This window comes from Coloeus monedula (genome assembly GCF_965178545.1).
Source record: "Coloeus monedula genome assembly, chromosome: 4".
Classification (NCBI taxonomy): domain Eukaryota; kingdom Metazoa; phylum Chordata; class Aves; order Passeriformes; family Corvidae; genus Coloeus; species Coloeus monedula.
Genome location: NC_138784.1, coordinates 36347510 through 36366871, shown reverse-complemented (window position 1 = coordinate 36366871; position 19362 = coordinate 36347510).

The window sequence follows — 19362 nt, the reverse complement described above, 5'->3', positions numbered from 1 at the left end:
AGCAGGTGGCCCGAGACCATGGTCTCTGCATGCCCATTCTTCAAGACCAAAGTAAACAATTTGGATTGTCACCAAACCTTTCCCACCTCACAATCATCAACATCTCATGAGTCACACTTCTTGTCCCAGAGGATTCTCATCAGTGAAACTTTGTCATTCAAGAAATTGCTTCCAATGTCCTACACATGCAGATCAGGTTTCTGGTGTGAAGGGCACAGCATTTGCTACCCCTTCACACAGACTGTGGCAAAGTGAGAGCGGTGCAATTTTGCAGGAACGCTGGTGAGTGTGTGGGAACAGGTAGGGAAATGTCTGTGTGGACAGCTGTTGCTATCCCAGCACATTGCATTCAAACTAGATAGGAAATCTCCTCTTAAAGTCATTATGGGGATGTGGGTAGCCATATATGTAAGCGGTTGTGGGGCAGCAAGGGAATCGAGTTGAATGCTCATGGCGCTATTACCACATCTTGTCCCTCTCAGCTGTTGTGTTCAGGGACGGCAGGGGGCTGGCCATGCATTGTTCTTATTTTGAGTGCCTGGACTGCATTATTCTGACAGCACAAGTAACAAACTTGGGCTATGACTAAGACATCAGAGAAGGCAGGGAATGGGTGGGCAACTCCTGATGTAGGCAGTTGCTATTTGGAAGTTTTCTCCCACAGCTCACAGCCTCAGGAGAATCTTTAAAAGGTACAGCAGTTGTTGCAGTCCGCCTGGTGATGTACATTGCTTTCTGGAAGTTCGGAGATCAATGCCATTATTCCATTGGAGCCACAAGCATCCTCTCCCCTCCCCCACCCTGAGAGTGGGGGAAATACAGAGAAGCAGTCTGCTAACCTGAGCCAGATAGAAATGTTGGTAGGGTGTGACAGAAAGGGATGCTTTGTCTTTTGCAACAGAGAGGAGCAGGAAATATGGGAATCCTGGACCATGCCTTCACACAGATCATTTGTGGGGGGACCACAAGGACCCCAAACAACTCTGAAGGAAACCTGGCATCCCAGAGTGCTCCTGGGTCACCAAGCCACAAAAAAAGGAACAAAATTGCAAGCAACTGCAGGTTCGCTGTGGGGCTTCCAAAGAAAAATTTCTTACAGTCTTTCATGAAAGACCTAGTATGCCGTGATGTTCAATTAACTACGATTTGTGTCTTCTTGCCTTTAGAAAAACATTCTTTTTGTTTTTCTTTTTTTAAACTTTTATTGGCATTTATCACACTTACACTTGGCAACACATGGGATGCTTTCAATGTCCTGAGGCAGCCACCATTTAACACTGTTCCCAAGCACATGCTGAAGAATAGAGCCACTTCCACAGGACCTTACTACATCTTTTTTGAATTTCCTGCTTGATAGCATGAAGGAATAAAAATACTGAGAATATTTGAAGAATTTTTAAATGAAGAAAAAAGGAAAGAAGGTTTATTGAGAGGGGCTGCAACAAAAGCTAGGGCAGGTAAAGCAGAGAAAGAACTTCACAGAAACAGAGGAAGAGTGTCAGCAAACAGACTGATCAAAGTCTAGTAGTATAAGATTGGAAGCTGAGGACAAATAGAAGGCCATGTATGCATTTGGATCTTTATATAGGAAGTGAATTATGTCACAGAGTTACAAGAGTTCTTGATGTTTCCTGAGCCTTCTGATGGTGAGTGCATGTCAACACTTGGCTAACCACAGGTTGATGTGGTTCACACATGGCGTCAGGAGATTAAATTTAAGAGTAAGCTCCCAGTTTAGTTATCACTGAAAGGAATTTAGTTTGCATACACCAGAAGCACATAGAGAACCAAGACAACACATGCAGACAGAAAAAACAGAGGGATTCATATTAAAACATTAAAAAAAATAGTATTGTTACTATCAATTTGGTCTGATTGCTAATGTGAGTAACTTGAATTATATTTTAAATTTCCAGTAGGGGAAGAGAGCCATTTCTGATTTTCCTTCTATGTAATTTGAATTTTAAACCTAAATTTGGTGATTAAAAACTTCCATCACCCCAACAATTTTTAGTCCGGTTCCATAATATAATCAGCTGAAATATTTCATACAATGAAATTAGAAGGAATCACTCTACCTACCTACTCTTCCCCACTAATCACAGACCATAAATCTGTGTTAAGCTAAAGTATATTTTATACAGGAAGGATTTCAATCATTAAACACTAAAAGTGATCTCTCTAATAAATTAACCAGAATTAGCCATTCTTTCTGTGAAAAATGTATGCCTTTTCCAACTGTATTTATAGGGGAGACACAGCCACATTCAATGCTGCAATTCTAAAAGGCTCAAAATAAGGTTATTGGCAGGCCCACTTCTATTACACTTTAGAATTACCATGCCACACATACTTGTGGCTGATCTGTGAATTTACATAGCTTTTGAAAAAAATTAGATACCCTTCACTATATATATGCATGAATCAAATTTCATATACACAGGTCAGATGCATTCTGAACTTAATGGTATATTCACAGCTCAAGAATAATAGATCCATGCATACATGGCAGGTATTTGTCTCAGGTGCACAGTTCTTACTAAACATGTAGGTATCAATTCTACTCAGAACAGAACTGAACAAGATAAATAATGGACTACCATTTAAGCTTTGTTTTTGTTCTCCATTCTTACTGCTCCAAAAACTGGCTAGGCTCAGAGAGCTTGATTTTTTTAAACCATAACTTCTGGATAGACCAAGCACCTTCATAAACTGACATCTGGATGTTCCATGTTTTCTAACGGTGTTTATCAGTTTGTCATATGATTGATGGAATATAACCATATGCCCAGGAATGGCCCTAAAAGATCAAAGATCGGAACAAAGACTACCAGCCCTCTACTCTTTTTAACTGGTTTTATACAGAGTAATAGGCTCTTAGTTCCTCATTCAACTCTGAATGCACACTGAAAATCAGATGCATAAACATCTTTGAGTCTGTGCATGTATTTTAATCTCTCCACTTGGTCTGCACATGCCAGCTCCTATGTTCAGATTTTTGTCACCCCAGCATAGTATCCCCTTCCCTAATCAATACATTCCTATCAACTCCTATAAGGCAATTATAGTTACATTTCTTTCATGAGTCCTATTAGTGAAAAAGAATTCAGAGCTGACAGTGACAAAAAAGGGAGAATAAGACAAGCAATGTACATGAAGCATTAGAATCCCCGAAGTTTAAAACAGAAAGCTTGAATTGCATTGCCACAACTCTAAATTGCAAAGTAACTTCTCTTACAATTTCAGGTAATGTGACAAAATCTAAGCAAAATAGGAGTGCATAAATATCTGCCTTAAATTTCTGACATTGAGTTAGCACCGAATCTTCTTTTCATTTTCCAAACCTGCAGTGGGCAAACTCATCTTATTTTGCACTCGGCCCAGCATTGGGCAAGGGATTGATACAGATGACTTCCAAAGGTCCCTTCCACACTAAATAATTCCATGGGACAGGAATCAAACAAATCAACCACCAAACAAATCCAAGAACCCAGAAACACAGACTTTGCTTCTTTTAAAAGGAATGATACATGGTGTTGAATTGAGTAAACTCAGGCATCTGTACCCAGCCATAAGGAGGCACCTTTGCAGAGACTGAGTAAATTCCCGCTGAAGAATTTTACTAAAGATTTCTTTACCAAGACTTGACACCTCAAATCCTACTTGGTTATACCAGTGGTGCCTAACCATGGATCTGGCAAGCTGCTGCAGCTCATTGTGCAACCAGAAAACTGCAGAGAAGAGGTTGGGGGAGGAATGGAAGTAGAGGGGGAACAGAAAATTAAGACATGGATTGACCATCCTGGTCATCAGGAGAAAGTGAGAAACAGGCCAGGTACCTACAGCAACCCACAAGTGAGTGGACAGCCACCTTGCTCTGTCAGGATGTGACTGATTCACTGAATATTTAGGGTTGCAAGGAACCTCTGGAGATTACCTACTCAACCTGAAGGCGTTGAGTGGAACACAGGCATCCAAGAATGAGCACTGACGAAGCTGGAATTTCTTTCCAGTGGGTGTTAAGAACTGCAAGCAGTGGATTAAACACCTCTGTCCCGTATTTTCAAGACCATGGAAGTCCATGATAACTGAATAAGCTCTCATGTACATCATTTTGTGCAATACTTCCCATGCAGCCAGGACTGCAAAGAGGAAGGAGAGGAGAGAACAGGATAAATCAGGTGGCATATTTTTCAACTTAAAGAGGTGACATTAATAGCTGAAGGTGCACTATATACCTCTTTATTCAAAGGAGAGAAGGAAAGCTTGTGTTCTTTACCAGAAAAAAGCTGATTTGCCTGTAGTAATACAACTTAAGTTATTCTTGACTGATCTAAGCCAACAAAAGTATGACTTTTCAAATGTGTTTCTCTTTCTTTAAATAGAAAAATAAAAGCTCCATTGATACTGAACTTAGTACTTCTACAGTACAAAGTTTATCACTTTACGCAGTATCCTGAATGTCAGTAAAGCAAACCCTCAATGAAAGATGCATTAAGTCACCAGCATTTTACTGTTAATACATAATCACTGTTCCTTAGATTCATCCTGAGCCACAGAGCAGAAATTACCAATCCCTTGGTTGGTGCCCACAAAGCGTCCAACACTTGCAAGGACTGCAACATACAGTGAACTTGTGTAACACCTGCAACTATCCCAAACCCCCAGAGAGGTTCTGAAGGGGGAGCAGGGTACTGACAAATTCCTGCTTCCCTTGAAATGCATGTAGCACACAAATGCTCCCTAGAAATAAATTTTTAGGCAATGTGGTAACTTTAGAACTCTTCTAATTTGAAACAAAACTGAGTCTCTTATTTTAGTAGTAGTTCTGAACCTGAGTGCTCAAGCATCACAGCCATACACAATGGCAGCTTGAGAAGCAGTACACTAAAGTTCTCTAAACATATTGTCTTTCTTGTCCATCGTGTATCTACTGCACCATGTACTACAAAGCCTTTTCCAGGCTGACTGGTTCCTATTTCAGTGTTTTCTCCAGTCATTTGCATGGAATCTAATCCAGCAAATTCTTGAATTCATGGAAATTTTGTCATGGACTTCGGTGGGTTTGGATCAGTACAGATGGTTGGAAAAGTCAGTAACATAGACAAGCCATCAATCTCCTGTCATTTTACTCCCTCCAAACAAAGGCATAAAGATCACAAATGCCTGTTATGCCATACCAGGAAGCGTGCTGGATGTTATGTGACCATTGCCTACAACATTATCAGAAATCATGAACAAGTTTCCCCTCTAAAGACGCAACATTCAACTGGCAAAAACAGTGACTGCTTAAAGTAATCTGTCCTACTAGAGGGGGAAAGAATGTGGCTCACTGTCATTACATTAAGATTTTTCAGGCTGTATGCAAAAATGTCGTAGCAGATCTATAGCGTTAGCTGCATTATAGCTCCATCAAGAATGAACTCTGTATTAGCTCAGTTAGGAATTCTGCAGCTCAGTTTAAACATCCAGATAAGGGGAATGGACAAAAATTCCAACACAGAGCACAGGATATGGCCATCCTTGGTTAAGAGTTATATAAAGCTTCTTTTCAGGAGGGACTCCATTAACAAATTAATTGATAGCAACTCTGTTATATTAACTTCTCTCTGATTATGCTGATAGTCATGTATGGACAAGATATCAAAGTATGTCCTCAATACTGACTTTCTCTAAAACTACCTGAAATTTCTGTGGTAGGTATCCTATAGAGGTGGGAAATGAAAAAGTTGTCTTCCTTCTTCTCACTGGACCCCACCCTATTTGGCATCTTCTGTTATCACAATTGTCCAAGAGTCTTGGAATTATTTATTTAAGTGAATATTGTAACAAACACCTCTGCAATCTCATTTAGCCTGGAAAAAATTTACCAGATGGAGTTCTTTCACTTGGGAAGCTCTGGGAATAAGAAGACAGAAAGCTCCTTGGCTTCTGCCTGACAAAGGCTCTTAGACAAGCATTCATTTTGCTCACCTTGAAGGCCACCACCTTAGATGTGAATCTAATTTTAGTCCCTCACCTTTCTATCCATAACTGGCTTTAAAAGCTTGTTTTCTGTTTACACTGACATTTGATTTGCACACCACAGTTGAGGAGTCATTTCAAGTTACTTGTAATTTTGCTGCAGGAAAAAGAAGTCGAAATCTAACTACCATTTGTTCTAGCCTGTCCACAGTGACATCAGCTTGAAAACTCATTTCATTGGATCGTTCCAGGTATTTTGCATTTACCAGCTATTTTTTCCAAATTGTTTAATAGATATAGTGACTGATAAAACCAGATCTTACTGCAATTATGTCTCTTCAGATGTCCTCAGCAGGATCGCTCTTAGGCAGCACAGTGTAATTCCAATAAGGAAAATCCTTCCTATTGTCTGAGTTGCATTACATGCATATTCCTCCTCCTAGTTAACTCCTTACCTGCCAGTCTCCACTAAACTATGATATCACCTTTAACAGAAGCATCCTGCACTCCTTCCACACAGGAGGGGTGGTCAACACAGTACCTTAGAAAAAGGACTTATTCCAACTATCTGTTCTTTATGTCATCCCTCTGACCTCCTACCTCCCTTAACCACAACCAAAACAAAGAAGTTGGTTTCACATTTTTTAGTCTGAAATCCCCCAACTCCCATTATAGAAATGCATTTAAATACCATACAAGTACTACAGCAGGAGGCAGACAACTAGATTTTGCATTTGCACCTCATCCCCGAGGCTATCGGGGCTAAGGAGGGAATGTCTAACTCAGAAATAGAAGGTTCAGTACCTAGTATCTTTTATTTCGGCGTCTGCTATTTCACTTGATCAATAACAACCGCAGTCTCCACCGGCTTCGAGCGGGGACTCACACAGCCGAGCACTCCTGGACCATCTTCCTAGCAATGGTGACACAGGCGTTGCTCCGAGGAACCCCAAGCCCCCGCACCCGTCCTCCGGCAAGTCTCGCTGCTTGGCACCTCAACATTTTCTTCGGTCACTTCGTCAGCAGCCAAGAGGAGAAGCATCCATGGGAAAAATGGCATATTACAAATTTTGCTTTGGGAAGCAGAGCTCGGTTCAGACCATTGTCGGGAGCAGGAGGGGGGGGAGCGGCTCTTAAAGCTCCAGCAGCCCCTTTCGAGCAACAGCATCCTTGCAGCTGGAGGCAAACGATCACAGGGGAGGGGGCAGGGCGAAAGCATCTTTCTTTTATTTCTTATCTTTTGTTAAACTTAACGGTAACTGGCTTCCCTGGTTCTTCGATACCTCCCAGGCTAATTATGTCTGTGTGCGTGACTGAAGTCCACACGCACGCACGACTGCCTGAATGATCAAAAAGCAAACGGGGTTTTCTGCTTTACAGAGAGAAATCCTCTGCCCAAGACTCATCGCTGCCCGGCTGGCACCGTACGGAGCCGGGAGCGGGAGAGACCGTCCGGTCACCCAGGGCACGTGGCCGCGCCCCAGCCTGCGCGCCCCGGGCAGCGCTGCCAGCCCCGCATCGCCCGGGGACGCCGGGACCGGGAGCGGCACGAGAGCGCTACGCTACTACATCCTGTAATTTAAGGAGCTCAGGCAAACGCCACAACATCTCTTCTAACCGTAGAGCGTAATAAAACGAATCATCTGCGGTAATCCGACCGTGAGAAAGCAGGGCTTAAACCTGCCCTAATCTCAATAGTCCGGGCGTGTAATTAATACCACACACTGGGGAACGCCGGGCGCGGGCAGCCGCCCAGTGCCGGGGTCCGGAGCCTGGCCGGGGCCTCAGGGCGGGGGTGGAGGCGGAGGGAGCGGCGCGGTGGTGCCGGGCTCGGCGCGGGGACTTCCCCTGAAGCCGCTGCAGTGGTTTTCACCAGTCCTTAAATAAATTCTGAAGTAATCGCGTCTGCCTCCTCTGCCTCACGCACGCGGCTCCCCAGATGCTGCTGCCGCTGCCGCTGCTTCGCGGCTCGCTCGGCATTAATTCCCTTACGCCCACTCCTTAGAAAAAAAAAAAAAAAAAAAAAAAGAAAGAAAGAAAAAAGGGGACACCAGGGCGTGACCTGGATGTTGAGCGGCGCTACCTCCAGCCCTTGCAATTCCGCTGCCCACGGCTGTGCAGCCCCCGGGCGGCTCGGAGGGGCTGGAGGGGCTGCGGCGTCCGAGCCCCCCAGCGCCGCCTCCGCCCGGCGCGCCGGCAGCTGCTGCCGCCCCCGGGAGTGTCCCCGCGTCTCCGCCGCACCCCTCAGAGCCCGGCAGCCCCGGCTCAGGCGGCCCGAGGCGGGCGGGAGCAGAGGGGTGCGGAGATGGGACCCGTGGTAGGTGTCCGTGGAAGTGGGCATTGTGAATGAAGGAGTACCAGCTGGCGTTTTCAGAGTGTGTGTTTGAAATTAGATTGAGCCCAGTTTGAGTATGATGTGCATGTATCAACTACTCAGACTTTGCTCTTGCAAGAAATATTTCAATGTTTGTTTACATTTCTTCTGCATAGGAAAAGAGTTTCATCCATGAAGGATTGACTGTGTTGCTTCAGAAGCCTGAAGTCTCTTCATGTGCTGAGGAAATGTGCTGGAGAGGAGAGGGAGCCACAGCCAACAGTGTGCTGAAGCTCAGTGATGCTCACTGCTGAGCTGGCTTCACAGGAGGTGTGACACCGTATTGTGGGAAATATAAATGCACGGAGGATGCACACCCACGGTGTAAGGCTAGTAGCTGAGAAGAGTTGCCAACATGGACATTTCAAAACCAAGTGCAGCGAAAATAGTGGTGCCGTGCCAGAGTGTGTTGCCAGAGCTTGGCTTTTCAGTGCAATGCATGGGTGAAAAGAGAAAAAAAAAAGATAACTCTTCCTCTCCACCTGTGCCACTATTCCAAATGGCTTTTTGTCATTGCACTTGGTTATTTCAGATCATTATCTTGATTTAATTATCAGCATGCAAACCATTAGAGCAGTTGCATGATAATCCCACTGTAGCTGAGGGCAAGATCCTTCAACTGTGAGATTCTTCTACCATGTGACTATCACAAATCTGAGCTTTGAGTTAGGTAAGGAAAGAGCAAGCAACTCAAAAAACACTCGTTGAGAGCAATCATGCTCAGGAGGCACCACCCAGGCTGGCTGGTATGAACTTCTTCAAAGGAGGACATATCTGATGGGGTTCTTTACATTTTTGTTTAAAGATTTTTTTCCCTTTCTTTGAAATGAAAGATGAGGGTTTGCAGCTTCAAACACTCTAGAACTCACCTCTGTTACATTTATAACACATCTGTATGCGTGGAAGTATCACCCTTTTCTAAATATTGATAAAGATGGGTGTCACTGATGACATCCTGCCTTTTTCCCCTCTTTCAAACAGCATTTTCCTGCTTAAAGTGTTTGCCAGGCATGAGGGAGATCTGTCCATTTTCACTCAAGGTGACTGTTTTCAGCACTTACCTTGGAAGATATTCCAGTCCTTGTTCCATGTACTGAAGGAGTCAGTTATTTACAAGCTGTATAGCAGACAGATCTCCTTCACAGTCATTTGATTTACAAACACCTGTAGAATAGTTTTGGAAGTCTATTGGCACCTCAACTCCTCATGCCCATCCTCCCTACTGATTTGCAATCATAAAAGCAAAAACCCAGCACAGAAGGATTATTATTGCACCTCAAGGTATTGGTATTGCTACCCATACTGGTTGACCTGCTGCCCTTATCTCCTCCGTTGCAGATTCACAGATGAGAAAGTGGCTGAAGTACCCTTGTGTCACTGTGCTGAGGTTACTGCAGAGTGCAGAAGCTGCCAATTAGCGCCTGTGCTTTGTGGCACCAGTTTAAACAGGAGCCTCCTTCTCTTCAAGCATGTAGGGGTTTGAGGTCAATAAGATGGAAGAAGAAGGGAAAACTCTAAAGAACGGGAAATGAACTATGAAAAGCCACAAAAACTGGGTTGGAAAAAGATGTTTGGGCATTGTAATAGTAAAGGAATTCTCCCTACAGTAGGGGACATCTTTTGGTAAAACTTAACTAGTGGAGAGTTTTGATTAGGAGCATAAGAGCATAATAATATATTCCATGGAAACTTTAGTAGCAAAAGGTATTTAGTGCACTATTTAATTATGAGCTTAAAAGCCCCTTGAATGGAATTTGACCATTAGATCTCCAAAACATAGTTTTGCTTATCTAGGCTCCAAGTATTATATGAATTCTATTATCTATTATCTATTTTATTATATTAATTCTAATAATTCAATTAGTTATCCCAGAAATATGAAATGCCCTGTCACTCTGGGAGGTTCTGTATTTTTGTATGTATATACTGGCATCAGGTATTTGAGTAACTGGAACTTACAGCAGATAAATTAAGTGGGTGAAAACAGGTAGGAAGGTAGGTGAGACTGTATTTTTTATTACTTTAGGAAGTCCTCCTTACATTTGCCAGGTTACTTTTAAAAAAATATATAATCTTATGTCAGAAAGACACATCTGAAAGCTGTGTAAGTGCTGCCATGGGGCTTTCTCATTTGCTGTCTCCAACAAAGGTAAAGTGGAGAATAATGAAATCCTTTGCTATGAACAGGGTAAAAGAGGACACCACCATGCTCTCGAGGAATAACTGATCATATAGGGAGGTGAAGACCAACTCGGGAAAGATTTGCTGTTACTTTGAAGACATACAGTGCAAACTGAAGAGCAAGTGATGGTGGCGAATTTACGTGATACAGTCACACAGTAAGGGAAGAAAGTGATTCCTGAATCATACCTGAATCAAAAATGATGCACCATTTCAATTTTTAAAGCCTTTTAATTGCTACTACAGCATGTTGAAGGCCTGAATAAGGTTTCTAGATTAAAATAGAGAAAGGGAAATATGTCTTAGAAATGTTACATAGAAAGAAAAAAAAAACCAAAACAAAATAAGCAGCAATATTTAGAGCTAGTCTTTCCTTGATAAAGACACCATTAGAGACTGAGAAAGAAGCACAAAAATAAAGTTCAGAAGATCTTGGCTAAGACTAGGAAAAGTGAAATATTGTGTGAATAAATTACATTCCTATGTAATTTGAGTAAAAATTCCAATTGTACTTTACAATTACATTCATGGTTATTTCCCAAAGGTTCTCTGCATATTATCATAGCTTTAAGGGTTCCTCTGTAGTTCCTCACTTTAAATTGCTTACCTATTTCAGCTGTGAACTTGATTGCTGCATCTCACTAAAAGACTGTCATAAACTATTTTCTCACACACAAACATACACACACACACTCTGTATGTGGCCTCAGAAAGCAACATGGCAGCCTTAAAAGTGTCTCATTGCAGACGTTTGATGGGGAGGGAGAAAGCTCAAAGGATGAGTATACCTTTAGCTTAGATGTGATTTGTTCAAAGCCAATTAAAGATCAATAAAATACAAGCCTGAGAGTTTTATAGCATAGTTGGCACCTTTTGGTACAGCTGAAAGTCCTCAGCTGGGAAAGTTTTTATTTCTGTCTCAGTCTCATCTGCAGGGCAGGCTCTAGTTTGCAGCTACAGGAGAGCTGATTGGAGCACTGGAATTTTTTGGTGTTTTAATCTTTTAAATTTTAAATCTTTAATCTTTTAAATTTTAATCTCCTTTAGTGTGATTTTTCTGGTGACGTGATTTAAGGGCTGGTAAAGACCTGCTTGAGTATCCCAGATGCTCACATACTGTTGTACCTGAGAGCCTGAAATTGAAGGGCAACATTTTTTTTGTGATCTAAGGCTTGTTCAAGAACAGTAATTTTGTTCTTTTTCCACTCTCTCTTCTGTTGGTCAGCTGAAGTGTTGTTTGCAACAAAAATGGCATAAGGTATGAGTATACATTTTAATTCAGTCTGCTATTGAAATACTTATGGTGTAATAGAAAATTCTACTTTACCTAATTACCATAAAAATTGAAGCTTGTCATTCAGCTGTATTGAGAGTAGCTAGCTGTGCTATCAGATTCCCAGAATACAATTTATTTATTATTTTAATTACCTTCAATGTATAAGTGCAAGTAAAAGAGTGCATGAAGGCAAAAAACCTCTTGCATTTCTGGCATAATTTTTATCTAGTTTCATGGTTTTTACAAAATGGACTAGATTAGGCTTTACCAATGGTATGGAACAGATCTGAGTTGGTAACAACGATGTCTTTAAAAGCTGCTGAGATGAAGACATGCAAAAGAGAAATTTGTGTTATATGCACACTGCTCAGCTATGGAGCTTCCTTTTAATCCATGGAAATGTAAAACATAAAGACTATCAAAATAGCAACTCTAATCAAGAAACAATACATCATGGTGTCAAATATACTTTGAGCGTTTTCAGGTTTGTGATCATAATGCATTTGTTAAAGGTCATTTGATTCATAATCCACTTCATTACATAGTGTGAGTTAAGGGAGGAACTAATTCCAAAGCCAAGCTCAAGGACCACAAAGTAGATGTTGACCAGAGGAATCAGCAAAGAACATGAGACATAACTGCTGCTGCAAGATCTTGTCATTAAGAAACAATCCAATCTATAATACCATGGGTAGTAAAACAGACCTCATAGCCAGCATCACAACAACCTGACACCACTAGTCCACCTTTCCACCCCTAGATTCTTGCTCCATCACACATGAAAAAGTTTAGAAGGTAAAGACCAATAACCTCTCCATCTGGAAAGGTCAAGATGTTGAAGCCTTGCATATATGTTTCAGATCATGCCTGGCTGCTTCACACATAAATAAATCAAACTTGCTTGCAGTAAACCCATGCAAAGCAGTATTTGAATTAGAATTTCCACACTAGATTTCCAGGTAACCCTATCTCATTGAGATAGCTTGAGCTAGTTAGATTTCATAATCTTTCAGCTTTGCTGCAAAAATGCTATCCATCTGGATGAAAATACTGCAATGATCAGGAAAGTGCATTATTGCACTGTGGTGCAGTATGGCCCCTCAGCCAGACAGGTTACCCAGAGAAAGCCAAAATATACACTCCACTTCCTATTCCAGATATCATGCACAGAGAGGGAAAATTTTAAAACAAGTCCTGATTCTCAATGTTTTCAAATATTCTGTGTCTGTAGTTTGAATTAATTAAAGTTTGGAGGCTGACAGTTATATTCTTTTATTATAAAAGAATGTTTCCTTGTTGAGAAAAATCTCATCTGCTCAGCAAAAATAATAAAATGAAGGACTCTCATAGGATTTTCTTAGCTTCTGGGCTGGATGCAGCAGTGTATAAAGATGCCAAGACAAAGACACACAAGAAAACATGCTGAAGTAAGACAATTCATTGTACACCACCTGCCTGTGACAAGATAAAGTAAAAAATGCACAAGAGATGCTAGTTAAAACAGATGTTAGTGAAAATGCTTTGTGAATTGCTTGAAAGGTATATCAATACTATGAGAGAGAATAGGATATAAGGAACCATAGGTTAAATGCATTATCTGGAAAGTTAAACAATTCATTAAAAAATGATCTGTTTATCTTTACTTTAAAAAAGTCTTCACATCTTTTAACCACTCAGTTTCGCATGTAGCCAAAGTGTGTCCCCTTCCATTTTGGTGCAGTTAAGAGAATGATAACTTCTGGTGCTACAAAAGAATTTCCTAAGATAATTGGTTGCCAACAGAATAAAGCCTTGCTTTGTCAATAGACAAAGTCAATAATTTAGGAGATTCCAGCACTATGATCCGATACCCACTCTTGTTCATTCCTACTAGCTGTAAAAAGCTTTAAAGAATGCTGAGTTTTTGTGGGGCTGTGCTTCATCTGGGAAATCTTCCTCATAGGCATGCAAAATAACATTTATTCATTTTTTTAAATAAAAAACTCATATGCTTACAGAACAAAAAATGTAACAATACAATTGTAAATCTTTCTCCAACAGGGTTTTCTTTAGCTTTACTGTATACATGTACTGGCTCTTTCACACTTTTTTAAGGTTTGCGTTGTGGGGGTTTTTGTTTTGGTTGATTTTTTTGGTTTCTTTTTTGTTTGTTTCTTTTTGATTTGGATTTTTTTGGTGGAAATTGTTTGTTAATGAAATTATATTGAAGTAAAAGAAAGTACTTTTCTTGATTTCTGGACAATGTAAATTAATTTTGTTGAGTACATAGGGCCAGTTACAAAATCAGGCCTTTTAAAAAAAGACAGAACAAGAAAAAGAAATTGAATTATTTATTCACTGTGGAGTCTAACAGTCCTGTTAGACCTGATAATAGCAAGTACTTTGGAGAGATTTTCAGTTTCTTTTCTAGAAAAAGGAGACTGACTTTGGGAGTTCCATCTGTACAAAATATTTTCTTAATTGATGTAAAGCTGAGGGAGGAAAGTCAGTATATGGACCATACGTGTTTGTGGCACAAGCTTAGATTTCCAGTTATCAGTAAGAGAAAAACAGTGGAAGGTGTAGGAGTACAGAAAGCCACTACTAGTTCCTTGTTTTGGTAGGTCATGTACTCACATGTGTTTTCATACCCAAACCATTTTATTATGTATCTGTTGAGTTTGCTGCCCTCAAAATATACCTGACAGAGAACCTCAAATCGTAATAAAAAATGACTGACAAGAACAAAACAAAACAAAACCAAAAAAAAAAAAAAGGAAGAGAGAGAGAAATTGAAGTGTCTGGCATATAACTGTTCTTGCAACCAGAAGTTTATTTAACAGTGTGGCCCAGACAGCATTAACTGCATTACAGGAGGGTTGTTAGTTTTCAGCCTCTCCCCTTGTCACACTGCACAGCAATACAGGGCTCTTGGCTTTGCTCTTTTCTGTACATGGATACAGTAACATGAATACTCAGCCATCCATGAACCAAGAACTGTGACTGCTTGTGGTGCCATTAAATATGTAGCAGTACAAATTTAAGTTTGCAAAAAACTCAGTTATGTTGAGCCTACTTTTTATTTTGCTGTCTGTATGTTAGATTGTTATGGATTACATTAGACAAAAGGAAAGCTATTCTACAACTTATGTTGCATTATATTTTATTGTCAAATATGTTTCTTTTGATTATAAGTTCTAGTGGCTTTTAATGCTTGTTATATTTAATGAAAAATATAAAAATGCTAAATCTACATTTTTCAAGTATCTGCAAAAAAATAACAGAAAAAATACTAATGATCTAGAAATCCAGCAGTAGGAAGAAATATACGTATTTACAATGTTTTTAAGTTTTACCCTTCAAGTGAGTCATATTTTCTGATAATTATATGCTTTGCTGCTAGCAATTTATCTTGTTACTTTCAAACTATTTTCTGTCATGGCAGAGATTTCTTAACATCTGTATGTATATGGCAAACTTCATATTTCTCCTACCATTAGCTAACAGAAGGGTAGGAAAGACAAGCAGAAGAGCAGAGATGAACAAAAACTCACTGTTTGCTGTATTCCAGATCCCGGCTGAAGACTTGACACATTTCATGCACGCACACATGCTTGTGTCCACACCCAGCAACAGATCCCCAAAAGAATAATAAAAAAAAATAACATGCCTACAGAATCTCAGTGCAAGCAGAATTCTCCAGAAAATTACCAGATAAATTTATCAAAATCACTTATATTATTAAAGTATTGAAAATGAGCAAATCTTACTGTAAAATGTGACCACTAGAAGTTCCATTTTGGAATTAAATTTTCACACACACCTAGGAAATTATGTTTTAGTGTTCACATTTTTCTTCTCCATGTCTACTTTGTATCCTCTAGATTTTTTTATTCCTACTTTTTCAGCATTTGTTTGATTTTGGCAAGAATATTTTTTCAGTTTATTACTAGAAAGCTGAAGATGACTGTTAACAGATATTATTGATTATTAATCATATTTTTTTTAAAAAAGCTACTCTAGATGTAGCTAAACCATAAGTATATTTACTTACCATTCTCAGGAAGAAAAAAATAACTGTTATCATCATAGTGTGATTAGTACAATTAGTCACTTATTTTCAAATTAAATTGAAGCCGTGATCAAAAGATGAGTGTCATACTACTTACTCTGCTAAGGAGAGAGAAAAATAAAGACAATGACACTAGCTGAGTTCAGATGTCAAAACACCCACAAAGTACAGGATGCTCTTTTCCCATCCACTCATTTAATAAATATTTACTAGCAGGCCTCATCCCATGATGCAGTATGGCCCTCTTAGAATACTAAACTAAACCCTGTTTTCCTTCACAACTTCCTTTTCATGCACAGCTCATTTTCTTGTGTGACTCTTCTCAGAAGCAATAGGATACCTCTTCATCTAACACTTAGCTCAGGTCTAAAGAGTAGCAGGGGTATAATTAGATCTTTAAAAAGCTGAGAACTTCCCTGCTATGGAACTTCAGTGCTACAGATGCAAGTGGAGAAAAAGAATATTCAAGTGTACTCTCGTCAACAAAATGATTGAAAAAAAGATTGAGTTTGGCATAGAAAATATTTTACTGATAAAGAAAAACCTATACATGTGGAACACACAAAAAAAATTGAGTCAATGCTAGTCGATAGTAAATGATATACTTAAATATGGAGAAAGTTTCTGCAGATCTTGAACTTAAAAATATGTTGAGCATTTTTCCAAATAGTTTCCAGATAGTGAAAGCTCATGAATAACTCTCTTCCCCTGGATTTATTATTTAAGATCTGACTAAGAATCATCTGAACAAAAAAGTACATTTACTTTCTTTAAAAATCAAACCTATTGAGTTTAACTAAATAAAGTAAGATGTTTTGTAGACTTGCTGCTTTTCTTGAGACAGTTTTTAATACAGAAGGACAACAACACAAAGAGACTATGTTGTATGCTAGGCCAGATATTGGTGTAAAGAACTGGATGAAGTTCTGGTATATATAGTCATGGATTTTAGCCTCAGAAGACTTGGGATTTCACAGCGGTCAGATGTTCAAAAGCATCATTCTTTATGTCTGTTTAATTTTTTAATTACAAAACCAATTGATATTCTCTTTTGTTCATGTTTTTTAACAAATTGATATGTTTGCTCCCATATTCATATCTGAGCATAGAAAATGATTGTTGTTTTCTGAGTCTTTATGGAATTTGAAAAGTAGGGAATCTAAATAAAAAGTTACCAGCATTTGTTAATAGCTCCCAGGGCCCTGAGGCTCCAAATATATTACAAGGTATTTGCAAACTTCTGTAGCCCAGTGCAAGAAGTGGAATCCTGTTATTTCATAAACTCACCATATCACAGTACTATCAGCTCCACCCTGGACAAATACGATGAAGTTTTCTTTCTGTGGATTATAGAATATCAGTTACAGATTTCATTTTCTTGACATTAAAATGGAACTGTTTGTAGATATTTCTTTGTCCCTTGAAAGCTCAATGAATCCCAAGGGCACCATCACTCCTGACTGTCCCTGTCCCCTCCGTGACTTCCCCCCACCCTGCTTGGGGCACAGAACCCTGTGTTAGCCTGCAGGGGCCATCAGCCCCTGGCGCAGTAGCACAGCAGCCTGGCCGTGGGCCCGCATCCTAGCCCATCCCCTGGGAGATGCCCAATGTCCAGGGCTGGGGCTGCACTGGTGTCCCCCATCTGCCCACTTCTGGTTGGAGGTGGAACAAGCCCTAGCAACACAGTGTCGCCTGGCCCCCACTCTGCCCTGACAGTCACCCGGCCCCCACTCTGCCCTTACAGTCACCCCATATGCTCTTCCCTACAAGGCATTTTCAATGAATCTTTACTGTTTATCATTTTACTTGAAGTACTATGTTGCATAAAATGCTAAACATATGATAATACAAGAAATGAAATTTTATGGCAGCTCTCCTAAATCACTCAACAGATTGCCTATATTTTAAACTGTGCTTGTCTGCCAATTTACCACACATTATTTTTACAAATAACTTCATACTGACTGTACACAAAGACTGAATGCTTTAAATAGTGAGCCGCATAAATGGAGAACAAGTTAAAGAGTAGGAGACTGAAGTACATGCAGCTTTCTTGCTTTTTTTGTTTGTTGTTGTTTCAAGTGAGGGTTCATTTGAGGTGACAGAGCTTTGTTGGGGAGAAGCGTAGGTTGCTGCGCTGCAGCGAGCGAGGTGTCACCGGGTGTGCCTGTCAGCACTGAGCCTTCCATCCTGCGCCCAGTATGCCCTGCGCTGCCTTGGCACGCAGCACGAGTCAATGGCTCCTGAAGGACCCCTCTCAGGACTAGACAGGCATTTGCTTGAGGACGTTTCTCTCCTTTCCACCTCTGGAGATGCATCTTGTCTTCTCCTGTCACTGCTGCCACAGAGTCGCTAGGTCCCCGGAGCAGCTCGTGCTGGCAATATACTGAGCTGAAGGGATGCCCATCTGTGGTATGAGCACTCTCAGGAGCACGGTGTGGCAGAGAACACAGGGCTGTGAGGTCTGTGCTCTCCTCTCCAGCTGTATCTCATTGTGACAGATTTCAGAACTTGAGTTTCAGGTTTTCTGCACATATGGCTGCATTTGTTACATTTAGCCACATTTTCAAGAGTTCTTTTGCAGCATAATGGAACCCAAGAGTTTCATATTTTGTTTAAAAATAAACTTGTTCTCATGCAATCTTATGACTCTGGGATTTGAAGTGATAGGCACGTCAAATCTGTAGTTTAACTAGGACTTCTGAGTAGAGAGGATGAAAGAGACAGAATAAGGACAACTAGAGTGATGCTTGTGAAAAAATCATTGAGTACTTAAGTGTCTTCTTTCATATTGTTTCATTTTCCTCTTATATGTGGATTAGTGCTTCTGAACCTTGGAGAAGGAGATTGAAATTCTGAGCTCAGTCTGGGAGAATTAGGGAAGAGGGTAAAAATAGCATGAGAAATGTTTAATCTTTTGTCCTGACTTCTCCACATGAACAGTAAACTGCAGAGCAGGTAGACTGGCCTGAAGATACATCATCTGTGTGTTGTTTAACATTACCTTTAAAATGCAAGTGTTGAAAAATCAAGAGAGATACTTCTATCTGTCTTTCAGTTGTTCTGGGCTCATATAAGCTGTTTGTCCCATAGCCTGGATCTGTTTTTCAGATGATAAACAGAAACTCCTGTGGCAGGATTTCCAAACGCTTACATTACTTCGGTAGAGTCTGTCATGACTTTTATTGGTGCGTAAACAAAGAGAGAAAACTTTCTTACTAAGGTACTACCCTGACTCCATTTGATTTCATCTGATTTTGATTTCAGAGAGTCAACTCATAAATCATGAAATTTATACATAACTTATGATAGGGATTTTAAGAATATGGATTCATAAAATATTGCATATATATATATATATACACACACACACATATGCATGCTCCATGGCTTTTTGGTCTTTACTTCTGAAATTTCTTGTTTCTATGTGCTTGCATTTTCATCATTCTTACTATATTAAATTTGATTATCTTGTAGTCAATATTTCTAGGAAATAGAGATGTATTTATGTCTGTT